Raw genomic sequence first — 13,903 nt, forward strand, 5'->3', positions numbered from 1 at the left:
ATACCCCAATCAAAGTATCTTTGGAGCCAGTGAATGATTTTCAGTCTGTTTCAAAAAGTTATTTACAATGGGCCCAATTTTATTTCCCATTTAAACCAATGGGACACCTTCCATTGAGTTCAGCAGGCTGTGGATCAGGCCCTTGCAGTTGTGTAATTTCCCAGTATTTTAGCAGTACGTCAGTATTTTCTTCATTACATCTGCGAGATTTGTTTAGCACTGATGTGTGTTTCTGAGGTGGTACAATTTCACTCTGCTTCATACCCACCCACGTATTTATATTGTTCTGTACACAAATGACTTCAAGGCCAGAGCGAATGATGGAGTTAACAAGTAGAGGAACTAGATCTTCTCTCAAACACTTCTTATTCTGCTTACTTCAGTTTGAGATGTGCCTGTCCCCAGCTGCCACTCTTTGTACAGGACCAGATTTTCCTAATATCCTCATTCAGACTGAATCATTCCCTCTTCCACATCCAGTCCCTCTGCAGTAAATGGGGTAACCTCATGGACAAAAGTGGTACTCATGATACATAGGGCTCACAGACTCTGGATCACAATGTTGTGCATGTTCACAGGGCTTAGCAATGGTACAGCAGTCAAAGAACAGAGCTCTGGAAGGTCTCACCATCTAAGTCCTGGCTTTGCAATGTGATCACAAAGGCAAACCCTCATCCCTGTATGGAGTTCTGCATAGTCCCTGGGCTATATCTGCACAGAGCAGATTGTAGAAATGAGACATTAAGATGCCAGGAGTACAGGACAAAATCATACTTGATTTACATAGCAGTAATGGTATTTACACGTAGATTTCTTCACAGGCAAAAGGAATATTCAGGGAGATTTTAAAGGAGGAATAGGAGGATGGTTGGCATATATTAATAGAAGAGCCCAATAAATATGTAGTCTTGCTAACAAATTATTTTAATTATTGGTATTAATATTAAAATGAGTGTACACTTGCACTTTCTGCTGTATGTCACATTTTGATCAGGCTTGAGAAGAAACAGTGATAAAAAACCTTGGTGGACCTAGTTCTGTTCTCATATTAATTTTATGGCAGGTTAGCTCCAATGACTTCAGGAGCGTTACTCCTCCTCATTTAGTAAAGCCTCGGTCCAGGAAGGAACCAAAACATGCGAAACTTTAACCAGATGAAGCTTAAAGCTTAAGGACTTTCCTGTATGAATATTTTCTGGTGGCAGAAGTGAGAAGAGATACAGGCCTGGATATTCCAACCAACACAGCCTCACTTCTCATTTGTCTCACTTTCATAACTTTGAAATTCTTCCTTCACTTTGGCAATAATGTAAAGTATCAACCAAAAATTGCAATGCATGCATTTCATTTGAGTTTTATTGCCTTAACAGACAGCATTAGATTACAAAAGAGGACATTTTTCTTCTCAGTTTTAGCTTATTCTTATGATTTATGATTAGATACAGCAAGAGTTCATAAACTTCCCTGACCTGCTGACAGTTTTTACAAGCTCCTTGATTTATTTCCATCTTAAACTTAACAGCTTTCATGTGACTGATATTCCTGGAGTCCTGGCGTGGCTGCAGATCAGCCTGTGAGAGCTCCTCTAATCTCCATGTTACTAATTTAAATGAAGTCTTGGGCTGTTGTTTAAAAAAGACATTTGTCATCTCACAGAGGTTTACAGATCCTCTTGTAATGTAATGTCAGACACTTCTGAGATATGGGTTTTCTAAAGCCTTCTGATATTGAGTGTTGTAAGGCATGCCAAGGTCACTTGAAAATGCCAAAGAAAAACCATTTTGCAAAATAGGAGAAGAGGAATTCCTAAGAAACTGCACCAGACTGAGGACATTCAGAAATGATTTATACCATCTGTGAGTACATTGCAAAGACAAATTGGGTATGGGGGGAGTAATGGTTTGGAGTGGGGGGAATAAATTTTAATCCAGAAAAATCCACACACAGTCACCCAGCCAACAGTTATGAGTTCCTGATTAAAAAAACCAACACAGAGAGCAATATTCTCACAGTCACAGGGGTTGCAGAATCAACAGTTTCCCAGTGGGCTCTGAAGCTGCTCTGCAAACTCAGGCTGCTCTTTCAGCAAAGATGCAGCTGGCACTGTTTTCATTGTACACTTTCCAAATACAAAAAAGGTACATTTTGTAATAACAAAGACCAAACAAAAGAGAGAGAGAGAAGTGGGTGATTCCACCAGGCTCACATACAACTCAGCTAAAAAGAGAGAAAGAGATGGATACATTTTTTTTCCTCTTCAGAGCATTTAGACACTGGCAACAGGCAAATAACATTAGGTTAGATGGAGGGATGTTGAAAGAAGGTGACTGGAATATTATCCTGTTGCTTAGCTTAGATAGTGGAGGGGTATAGGTGAAAAAGATCAACACCAGTAAACATGTCTTGGGCTCCAGAGGGCCTTAGGTCAGTATGCCCAGGTATCTGAGGTCAACTGTGATCAAGCCTGAGCATGACAGAAAATCGCTTGTGTAATATGCGTAGAACAGATAAAAAAATGACAAACACCATTGGGTTATGGCACACTAGAGAAATAAATATGAGTTGCCCAGATCACATGATTGATGGAATGCTTTTATTTTTGCTGAAGATCTTTAGCTAGTGTTGCTGGCAAATCACACATAGCACTAAATAAATGCTACATGCAGTAGCTTGTCAGAATTTGTAAAAGAGCAATCGACATTTGCTTTACTGTCAAAACATCAGCCTACGAGTTTCCTCTCTTTGGAAGGAGAATCTGGGAAGTAGGAGACGCATATACAGTGTAATACCTTCAAATTACAAATGCCATGGAAAGGCTAGGCCAGAAATTATGTCACTTGCTGGTGCTAGTCCCTATAGGCCTCAAACAAGGGGGGTGCATTTGCAAGCTCTCTTTGCCGTAGGCAGTGTGAGATATTTCTTGTTCAATGCCAAACTGTGGCATATTTAGGGGATTACTTCAAAACTTGCTACACGCAATCCCAACAGAGGATACATCAAGCATTTTAGGCTGCATTTTCAAGGACTGCACATAAGTAGAAATCAAAGACTGAAAGCCTAACTATTCAAAAGCACTTTTAAGGCTCCTTTACAGAGCGGGTTGCCAGTTTAGGTTAGATATAATCCTGAAGGTTTCATCACACGACATAATCTTTAATTAAAGATTAATCTTTAATTCCTGGAGATTCCAGGGCTGACAATCATATGTACACATCCAGAACAATATACAATGGAAATTAAGGTAAATGAGAATCAGGACTAAGATGTATATCCACCTCAGACCATCTAAGCTTTTCAGAATATAAACCACATGCTTTGTTAAGCTATATCACAGGTCGGACTCAGCTGCTGAAAATCATTACATGCACTCACTGAAGTCAATGGATCTGTATTGATTGACACTGGAGATCTGGTCCAATATGAATCTAAATCACACTTCTGTGTTCCTCATAACTAAGGTTAAGATTCTGTCACAGGTATTTTTAGCAAAAGTCATGGGCAGTTTGTGGGCAATAGACATAAAGGAAGCAAAATATGTTTTCCATCACTGGCTCTGTGAGGGGTAAATGAAGTGGCTGCATTGCCAGCTCTTTCTTGCAATACATCACTACATATATGTATACACACACACATCTTCTAGGACTTGAAGGGACCTCAGGAGCTCATCTAGTCCAGTCCCCTGTTCTCTTGGCAGGAGCAAGCACCATCTGTAACATTTATTTGCCCTGATCCCTAAATGGCCCTTCAGGGATTGAACTCATAACCCTAGGTTTAGCAGGGCAATGCTCAAACCACTGAGCGATCTCTTCCCCTGTTGATACAGTTGTATGTCAGTCACTGGCACTATTCAGTTCCTGCCTTTTCTTGCATAGATCTCCTACAAGGGTTCCTCCAACCTTGTTTGTTTGGTTCACTGTTCCTAGCCAATGGGTGCTGCAGGAAATGATGGCCCAGCTTGTCCCACGGTTCCCATTGACCAGGAAAGGTGAATAACAGCCACTGGGAGTTGCAAGTGGCTGTGCCTGCAGATGCTCAGATGAACAAACTCTCTCATGGCCTACCAGTAGCTAACCTTGGCAAACTGCATCCAGCCTGCAGGCTGCTTTTTGCCCAGTCCTGCCATAGAACAATAAGCAGTTTTATACACACCAAGATTTTTGTTCAACTATAGGATGTGCTCTTCTCTTTCCTTGCATTTTAGCAATATTTACAGTAATATTTTCTGATGCTTACATGTGGCTTTATCCATGTCAAATGACAGGGCAGTAAAGTATGCCTAAGAAGGGTTCCCAGGTTTGGGATGTTAAAGCCATTCAAGACTCACCAAATTCTAAATGTTTCTCCACAGCCATGTTTCTTAGCCCAGGTCTGTAGTTAGGAAGAAAGTCAGCTTCAGATAGGCAACTCCAACAATGAGAATAGCGTAGCTAGAGTGGAAGGGCCTTCAGCTGAATTTCTGTAGCATCCCATAGTGGGAGACTGATGAGAGAAACTCTTCTGTTGACTTCTCTTACTCCTTGCGACCCCACAAAGTGTCAGGATCAATAGGTGCATGATCAGTGGTCAATTTAGCACACCCCTACTAGACCCACTAAATCAATCCCCAGAAGATTAATCTCTAGCCATGAGATGTATATTGATCAGGAAACATCCACATACCCTTGGGTCAGCACATAATCCCATTCACATTCACACCTCTTCCACAGAATAAGTGTATGTCAGTCTTTCTCCTATATCTCTGGCATGATGGCCCAGAACTGATCCCCAAGTAAGCCGTGAGGTGGAGCTAAGAGAGCAGCTGGGGGGAAAGAGAAAAGGAAACAATTTTAAATCAACACTTTAAACATCCCGATGTTATTCAGATCTCTCAGACCATCATAGGTAGCAAATCTTGAAGAAATCTCACCATTGTACAGCAGTTTTCTATGTAACTAAATTGCATTGTTTCTATCAGTCTTTCATCATCACCCAACAGCTAACCCAAGGGCACATTCACAATAAAAACAGACTGAATTTGTTAAGATTTGTTGAGATGGCTGTTTTCCAACTAAAGGCTGTGCTGCTTCCTGTCTGCCTTAATTTTTCTTGGCTACTGCATGTAGTCTAAGCAGCCCTTTAGAATAATCTTTTAAAAAACCACAAACACTGACCTCCCTGAGAATCCACAATGGATGAAAGATGAAGAGTTTCTGCTTTGTTGTCCAAGGTTTACACAGTGAAAGGTTGACCATGTGAGACTTCTCTGGATGTATATTAATTCTGTGGCTTTATTTTCTAGAACAAAGATCCTACTCCTTCAAAGAACATAGCAACAGTAGCAGAGAAAACTTATTTTAATATTTGATAACCTGAGTATTTAACATTACGGCTGGGTTTTATTCAACAGAAAGAAATTCCTCCATACCAGTTAAACAAGATTTTGCATAGCTCAAAAGACCAAGAAATTTACACCATAAACTACATTGTTTTTCTTGCTTTAGTGATGCCTTTGTAGTTAACGCCTGCAACAGGGTTCAGGGATCTGGAATGGCAGACCTCAGTTCTACTTCTGACACTACAAGGGGTTACCTTGGGCAATTTGCTTAACCTTAACTCCCCTGGAATATATCCTCAGATGGCATAAATTGGCAGAGGTCCACTGATTTCAATGAAGTGCTGATTTACAGCAGCAGCTAGGTATTTTTCTCCATCCCTCCACCGTAAAATAAGTATAATAAAACCTTTCTTGTGTGGTGATTAATCATCAACATCTGTAATATATGTGAGATTTTGGGATATAATGCATAAATTACTACTAATAAATGGTATGACAGATGATATGTATATACAAGATACATACATTCACAGTATGTTATGTAAACAGTACATATTTTACTGTTTTGAGAGCTTTCAGACTGAAATCTATAAAGGTGTTTTGCATTATCAGTTAATTGATGGGCAGCATACGGAAAATATATGCAAGGAAGAGGTAGGATCCATACCTAATCTTTATGCTGTGAAATTCTCTCTCGTTTCCTTGCTTACTTTTCTTAAATCATCTTTTTTTTATTGATATTAGAAAGATGCCCCCTCAAAACATCCACATGTTAGCCTCGAAAAGAGCTAGATTTACTAAAGGTGTTCCTATTATTCAAAATTTTAAGTACTGGGAAAGTGAGGAGGGATTCTGTTTCTTACTGATAGAACTATATCGTCTATCACTGAACTTTCCAAGATGGTGGGGCAGATAGAACAGCAAACATCAAAAGCTTTCAACTCATGCTGAGAAAACTTTTTATTCTAACCTACAAGTTCTTATCTGTTCTGCTCCAGATTTGAGAAGAAGAGATGGGATGAATCTAACCAAAACACATTGTTTTTTTCCTTACTGCTTCCAGCTTGGAAAATTATCAGAGCACAAAACCACCATTAAAAAAAACAAAAAAAAATTATGTGTTTTTATTAGTTTCCAAGCAACACAATATTGCTAAGATGGTGGCTCCTAGGAAAATTAGAAAATATTAGCTACGCAACACACTCTTGATTATTCAAACTGTATTGTTAAGCTTTCTTGCTTTGAAATTGATGGATATCATGAAAAAATATCCTTTCAATCAGAACTGTTATGTATGTTGTGTCAGCAGTTTATTCCATTTGTTTTTTTGGGGTTACCATATAAAATAAGAGAACACCCCTGAGAGCATATATCTGCATCAGTATCTGCCAATGCTAATTTCATAATACAATGCGAGCTGGTAGATACTGATAGAGATACACTCCCTCTCAGGGGTGTCCTCTTTTTTGAAAGGTCAGATATGGTAACCCCAGTTTATTCCCTTTTTCTACTCTAAAATATCAAGTGGGTTAAAACTTGGCAGGAAGACTTTTTCAGGTGAGGAATGTTTAAAAAAAAAGCAAAAAGCAAAACAGGAAACAACTCCCTCCCAAGCAATGAACAAACAAAAAATGAAAACTGGTCTGCCTCATTTTAAATTGTAAGAACAAATTAAGTTTACAATTAAAACTGTCAAAGGCACCTAAGAGACTTCGGTGTCAAATGCCTGTTAAAATTAATTGCATCCAAATCTCTTAGGCAGGTTTGAAAAATTTCAGCTGACTTGCTTAAAATGCTAACACTTTATGCATTCATAAATATGGAAATACGGATTCGATACATGGACTGTAAGATGGACAGAAAACTGGATTGATGGACGGACCCAACGGGCAGTGGTCAATGGCTCAGTGTCTGATTGGTGATTGGTTTCAAGGGGAGTGCCCCAAGGATCAGTTCTAGGGTCAATACTGTCCAACATCTTTATTAATGACCTGGATGAGGGGATGGATTGCACCTTCGGCATATTTGCAGAAGACACTAAAGTAAGGGGTCAAGTAGATACATTGGAGGGTAGGGATAGGATCCAAAGTGACCTAGACAAATTGGAGGATTGGGCCAAAAGAAATCTAATGATGTTCAACAAGGACAAGTGCAGAGTCCTGCACTTGGGGCGGAAGAATCCCAAGCACTGCTACAGGCTGGGAACCAACTGGCTAAGTAGCAGTGCAGCAGAAAAGGACCTGGGGATTACAGTGGATGAGAAGCTAGATATGAAACAACAGTGTGACCTCATAGCCAAGAAGGTTAGTGGCATACTGGGGAGCATTATGAGAAGCGTTTCCAGCAGATCTAGAGAAGTTATTATTCCCCTCTACTGAGCACTGGTGAGGCCACACCTGGAGTATTGCATCCAGTTCTCAGCCCCCCAGTACAGAAACGATGTAGATACATTGGAGAGGTTCCAGTGGAAGGCCATGAAAATGAATAGAGGGCTGGAGCACATGGCCTATAAGGAGAAGCTGAGAGATTTGAACATATTTAGTTTGCAGAAGAAAAAACTGAGGGGCGATTTGATAGCAGACTTCAGCTTCCTGAAAGGGGGCTCTAAAGAGTATACGGAGAGACTGTTCTCAGTGGTGACAGATGGTAGAACCAGGACCAATGATCTGAAGTTACAGTGGGAGAGGTGTAGGTTGAACATTAGGAAAAACTATTTCCCCAGGAGGGTGGTGAAGGACTGGATTGCATTACCAAAAGAGGTGATGGAATCTCCATCCTTAGAGGTTTTTAAGTCCTGGATTAACATAATCATGGCTGGGATGATTTAGTTGGGGTTGATCCTGGTTTAGGCAGGGAGCTGGACTAGATGGCTTTCTGAGGTCCCTTCCAGCCCTAGAATTCTATGATTCATGAAAGGATGGTTCAGTAGTCTGAGCACAAGCATAGAAATAAGGACCTTTTGAGTGGTTCTGCCAGTTGTACCATGGACATCCTCCCGCCCCCCACCACCACCTACACAATCTCTCTGAATCATTTTTTCCATCTCTAAAGTGTGGATAAGGGCTAAGTAATAAAACACTTCAATTATTTTAATTAAAGGTAAATTCCATTTGTGATCAGTCTACAGTGGTGGCTCCCCAACCATTAGTGCATTTGCTGTTCATGCCTGGCTGATGTTCTCCCTTCAGCTGGTGGTCACCCCCCCAGCAGAAGGGTGAATTCAGACACTGCGCTGAGGCAGCCCCTAGCCCAGTGCTGCATCTCCTTCACATTCTGTTGCAGGTGCTACACTACAGTGGAACTAAGGAAGCTCAAAATGCAAGTAGTTGCGTAACTGCTCAAGGCAAAGATTTGGGGCAGTTCAAGCTGTACTGTGACTGAGTTAGAACACTGAATGGAAGGTGAACAACTGTAATATCTGCTCCACGTTCATCATAATGGCCTGGACTCTGTGACAGAACCACTCATGTGGATACTGGTACTCACGACTGAATCCAACCAATTAAGCCATCTGAAACAAACACCTGCAACCCAGAGCCCATACCCTGCTTTCCCCAGGGCATTGGGGAAGGCGTGTGGCAGGGGTGTTTGGTTTTGTGTGACTAGAATGTTGGCAACACTAGCTTTAGCTTTGGCTCTAAAATCCTGCAGGCTAGGAGTATCACAGAGCCCCAGCTCCTGCCCACACCTGGAACTCTACAAAGCAGTGAAACCACCCCACAAAGAACTGACTGGTGTAGGGATTCCAAGGGAGGGGGGCATCAATTACGTGTGCCTTACCCCTTCCACACATAGGCACCTTCTTCTCCTGCCTCCACGCTGCCCATGCCCTGATTCCTCTTGCATGCCACTTCTGGTGAGTATGGGGCAGTCCCCCTCTCCCTGGATTGGCATGGCCTGAGAGTAGCTGCTCCAGGGAATGGGCAGGACTGCCCCCCACATTTGTCAGAAGCAGCACAGCAGTGGACACTGGGGGTGTATGCATTACCTATGGTTCCACAGCCCAAGTCCTAAGAGCTCCAGTGGTCTGGAAAAGGCCAGCCACAGCTTTTCTTTGCTGTGTAGACATACTCTCAGAGGTTACTTCTACACTGCAATGAAAGTCCAGGGTTAGCAGAACTTGAGTTAGGAGACCCTGAGTTTGCTATCCTAGGGCTTTAGCATCTAGACTCATTTGTATTCCCTGGCAAGGCATTGTAGAACCCTTGGTCCAAGAATAGTTTCCTTTTGAGTATGAGATTTAATTTGGTTCACTGCATGATTATTGTTTATTTGGCATAGTTTGCAAGAGAAATCCTTGAGGTTTATTCAAAGTGAGCATTTAAAAATATGTTCTGAAAATCTCGCAGCTATGATTGACTAAGAACATAGTGAAAGGGTGAAGGAGTCTGATGTGATAAGATGAGGATGTACAGCATTATTTACCAGATATGTACCCTCACTTACAGTTCAGTTCCAATCTGTGCCTGCATTCTGCAATAGGCATAAATGCACTAGATGGGCAAACAAGGGATCCAAGCAAGAATTTCGGGCTTAACTTAATTTTAACTTAATTCTGTTCCCACTGAAAGTTTGACCCCTGACATTAATGGGAGAATGATAGACCTCTTGTTAGTCTATGCCAGATTTTCAGCTGAATTTCTAAAAATTTACTCACATAATCACAAAATCATAGAATCCTAGGGCTGAAAGGGACCCTCAGAAGGTCATTAAAGGTCATCAAGTCCAGCCATCTGCCCCAAGCAAGATCAACCCTAACTAAATCATCTCTGTCAGAACTTTGTCAAGCTGGGACATAAAAACTCTAGCAATGGAGACTCCACCACCTTTCTAGGTAATGCATTGCTGTGCTTCATCACCCTCCTGGTGAAATAGTTTTTTCCTAATAGTTTTCTCTCTCTCTCTGTAACTTGCGACCATTGCTTCTTGTTCTGCCATCTGTAACTACTGAGAACAGCCTCTCTCCGTCCTCTTTAGACCCTCCCACTGGCCTTTCCGGTAGTTGAAGGCTGCTATCAATTCGCCCCTCAGTCTTCTCTTCATCAAACTAATTAAGCCTAAATTCCTCAGCCTCTCCTCATAGGTGGTGTGCTCCAGCCCCCCCAATCATTTTGGTTGCCCACTGCTGGACCCTTTCCAATGCATCCACATCCTTTCTATACTGGGGAGAACAGAACTGGATGCAATACCACAGATATGGCCTCACCAGTGCCAAAGAGAGGGGAATGATAACTTCTCTATTTCTGCTAGAAATGCTCCTCCTAATGCAGCTCCATATGCCATTAACCTTCTTGGCTACAAGAGCACACTGTTGACTCATATCCAGCTTCTCATCCCCTGTAATCCCCAGGTCCTTTTCTGCTGTACTGCTACTTAGCCAGTCAGTCCCAAGCCTGTAGCAATGCTTGGGATTCTTCCATTTTAAGTGCAGGCCCAATCCTCTAATTTATCTAGGTTACTTTGGTCCCTATCCCTACCCTCCAACATATCCATCTGTCCACCAAGCTAACTGTCATCTACAAATTGGCTAAGGGTGAAATCCATTCACTCATTCAGTTCATTAATAAAGATGTTGAACAACACTGGCCCTAGAACTGATCTTTGAAACCAACCTCTAATCAAACAGAGCCATTGATCACTACCCTCTGGGCCCAATCATCTGGTCTGCTTTCTATCTACCTTACAGAACATTTATCCAATGCATACTTTCTTAACTTGCAGGCAAGAATATTGTGAGAGATTGTATCAAGAAAACATTGCTAAAGGTATATCATATGCATTGACTTCCCCATGTCCACGGAGCCTCATCATAGAAGCTAATCAGGTTGGTCAGGCATGACTTACCCTTGGTGAATCTATGGTGACTATTCCTGATTACTTTCCCTCCATTCATTTCAAAATAGATTCTTTGAGGGTCCCCTCCGTGATTTTTCCAGGGACTGAGGTACAGCTAACCAGTCTGTAGTTCCCTGGATTGTCCTTCTTTCATTTTTTAAAGATGGGCACTGTATTTGCCTTTTCCCAGTCATCCAGGACCTCTCTCGATCACCATGAGTTTTCAAAGATAATGGCCAAAGGTACTGTTGGATGCATTAAATCAGGACCCAGGGATTTGTGTATGTCTAGCTTTTCTAAATAGCTCTTAACCTGTTCTTTCACCACCTAGGGCTGCCCACCTCCTTCCCATACTGCCTTGCCTAGTTCAGTAGTCTTGAAGCTGACCTTATCTGTGAAGACAGAGGCAAAAAAACATTGAGTACTTCAGCTTTTCCCATGTAATCTGTCACAAGGTTACCTCTCTCATCCAGTAAGGGCCCCACACCTCCCTGTTCAACCTCTTATTGTTAACATGCCTGCAGAAACCTTTCTTGTTACCCTTCACATTCCTTGCTAGCTGCAGTTCCAGTTGTGCTTTCACCTTCCTGATTTCTCCCCTGCATTCTCGAGCAATATGTTTATACCTCTCTTTAATCATCAGTCCAAGTTTCCACTTCTTATATGTATCCTTTTTGAGCTTAAGCTGACCAAGGATTTCCCTGGTAAGCCAAGCTGGTTGCCTACCATATTTGCTTTTCTTACTGCACATTGGGTGGTTTGCTCCTGGCCCTTCAATGAGGCTTCTTTAAAATACTGCCAGTTCTCCTAGACTTCTTTCCTCTTCATGTTAGCTTCCCAGGCGATCCTGCCCATCAGTTCTCTGAGGGAGTCAAAGTTTGTTCTTATGAAATCCAGGGTGTGTATTTTACCGCTCACCTTTCTTCCTTTCCATGAGTGCATCTGGTTGCAGCATTATTAGCTACTTGCACAGAAAATGGATCCTTCAGTGGTTAGGGTGCTGGCCTTAAACTGGAGAGATATGGGCACAATTACCCATTGCACCATAGACTTTCTGTGTGACCCTGGGCAGGTCACTGTGGACCACAATGTCTGTGTGCCTCAGTTGTTTGTCTGATATAGGGCAATAGTCTGAAAGTGCTGAAGATTGTGAGGTATGCAGATATTATGGCAATTGGAGATCATATAAGTACCTTAAACAGATTTTTTACATGATCCAATTCTCCTCTCAGTGATGTAGGATCAGAGTTCAGATAGAAATCTGTTTGTTTCCATAGTATTTGAATTCCATTTTGGGTTTGGTTTTTTTTGCCTTTATATAACAGAGAAGACTGTACTTGCGCAAACCCACTGAAAAATATATCCACAGTGAAGATAAACTATGCTTGATAAATATCAAAATTACTGAAAAGGTGCAAAAAGTAACACAAAAAAATCAGCCACAAATCAACCAGAGAGTAAATTCTTTCTTCAGCTTTGTGATTTTTGTAATTCAGTAAAGGGTCATTTGTGCTCATTCAAACATACATCTTTCCACCTTGTTCTGCTGGGAGATTAACTCTTGTGGAGATGACAGGCAAGTTGATAAATCCTGCATGTGAAGGATAGGGATTGTTTTAAATAATAGGACAATGCCCAGAATAAACCAGACAAGGAGGGCTGCAGATGCATTTCAAGAGCCATTAACAACACTTGGGCAAGCAAGAAATACCTTAAACCTACCCTCCTGTGCCATAGTTTTAATCTGCCAGAAGCAAGCAAGCAGTTTCCCCTTCTAAGTAAACAAAGCAATTTCAAAGACAGTACAGTCATTCAGCTGTGTGTTTCCACTGCCATGCCTAACAGGGGATTCCTCATGAAGCTAGAGTCTCCCAGCTCTTGAAGACATAGAAGCTGTTGGAGGATTTGCATTGAGACAATGTGCCCAGTCTCACGGTTGGGTCCTGAGATTGCTTGCCTTGCACTCTTCTTCTATTATCCACCCCATCAGCCACTCCGAGTTGCATCACAGACATCAGCTACAAGTGAAAGGATGCAAAGATCTTAAGGTAGAAAGTAGCACTGCTTAGAAAGAGGTGTGCATTATTTACAAGGAAAGGCAAGTTGAAGGGGCTATGAAGTTGAAAACAGACAATTTCCACATTCCTTTAATTTCCTCCTAACATATAATTATTGTATTAGTGAAACTCGCCACATTTCCAAGTCAAAATTCCAAGTTGCATCAGAATAGTTGTTTTGAAATTCCTGCTTTGCATTTTCACATTCTCTGTTGTAAAAATGACTAATCTTTCAAACTCCTCATCAGTAATGTGCCAGCTGAAGGGCACTAAACTGTCTGAAATCAAACAGCAAAGGTATTTGTGCAATATACAGAAATATCACCAGTTTCCCACAGCACCAAGGACTGTAGTAAAGAGAGTCAGAGAGGGATTTAAACTACGGGTGAGTTGCATTATATAGGAACTTCCTCCCCTTTCTCATTTTTACAGATCTCTGCAGTTCTGGATCATCCTTGAGACTCAAATCACACATGGCAACAAACCATAAACAAAGTTGATTCCATAACATTCCCAGCACATCTAGAAGTAGGTAGTTACTCCTCAAAAATCTCATGAACCAGTTACAAATCTGTTTTGCAGACTTAAGAAATTCAGGGTAAGGATGCCTTGCACTTCTATAGATCCCACTGACCTAGGATCTCAAAATTCCAAGTGAAAAATTTAACCTCACACCCCTCTCATGAGAGGGAGGCTA

This window comes from Carettochelys insculpta, chromosome 3 (genome assembly GCF_033958435.1).
Source record: "Carettochelys insculpta isolate YL-2023 chromosome 3, ASM3395843v1, whole genome shotgun sequence".
NCBI lineage: Eukaryota > Metazoa > Chordata > Testudines > Carettochelyidae > Carettochelys > Carettochelys insculpta.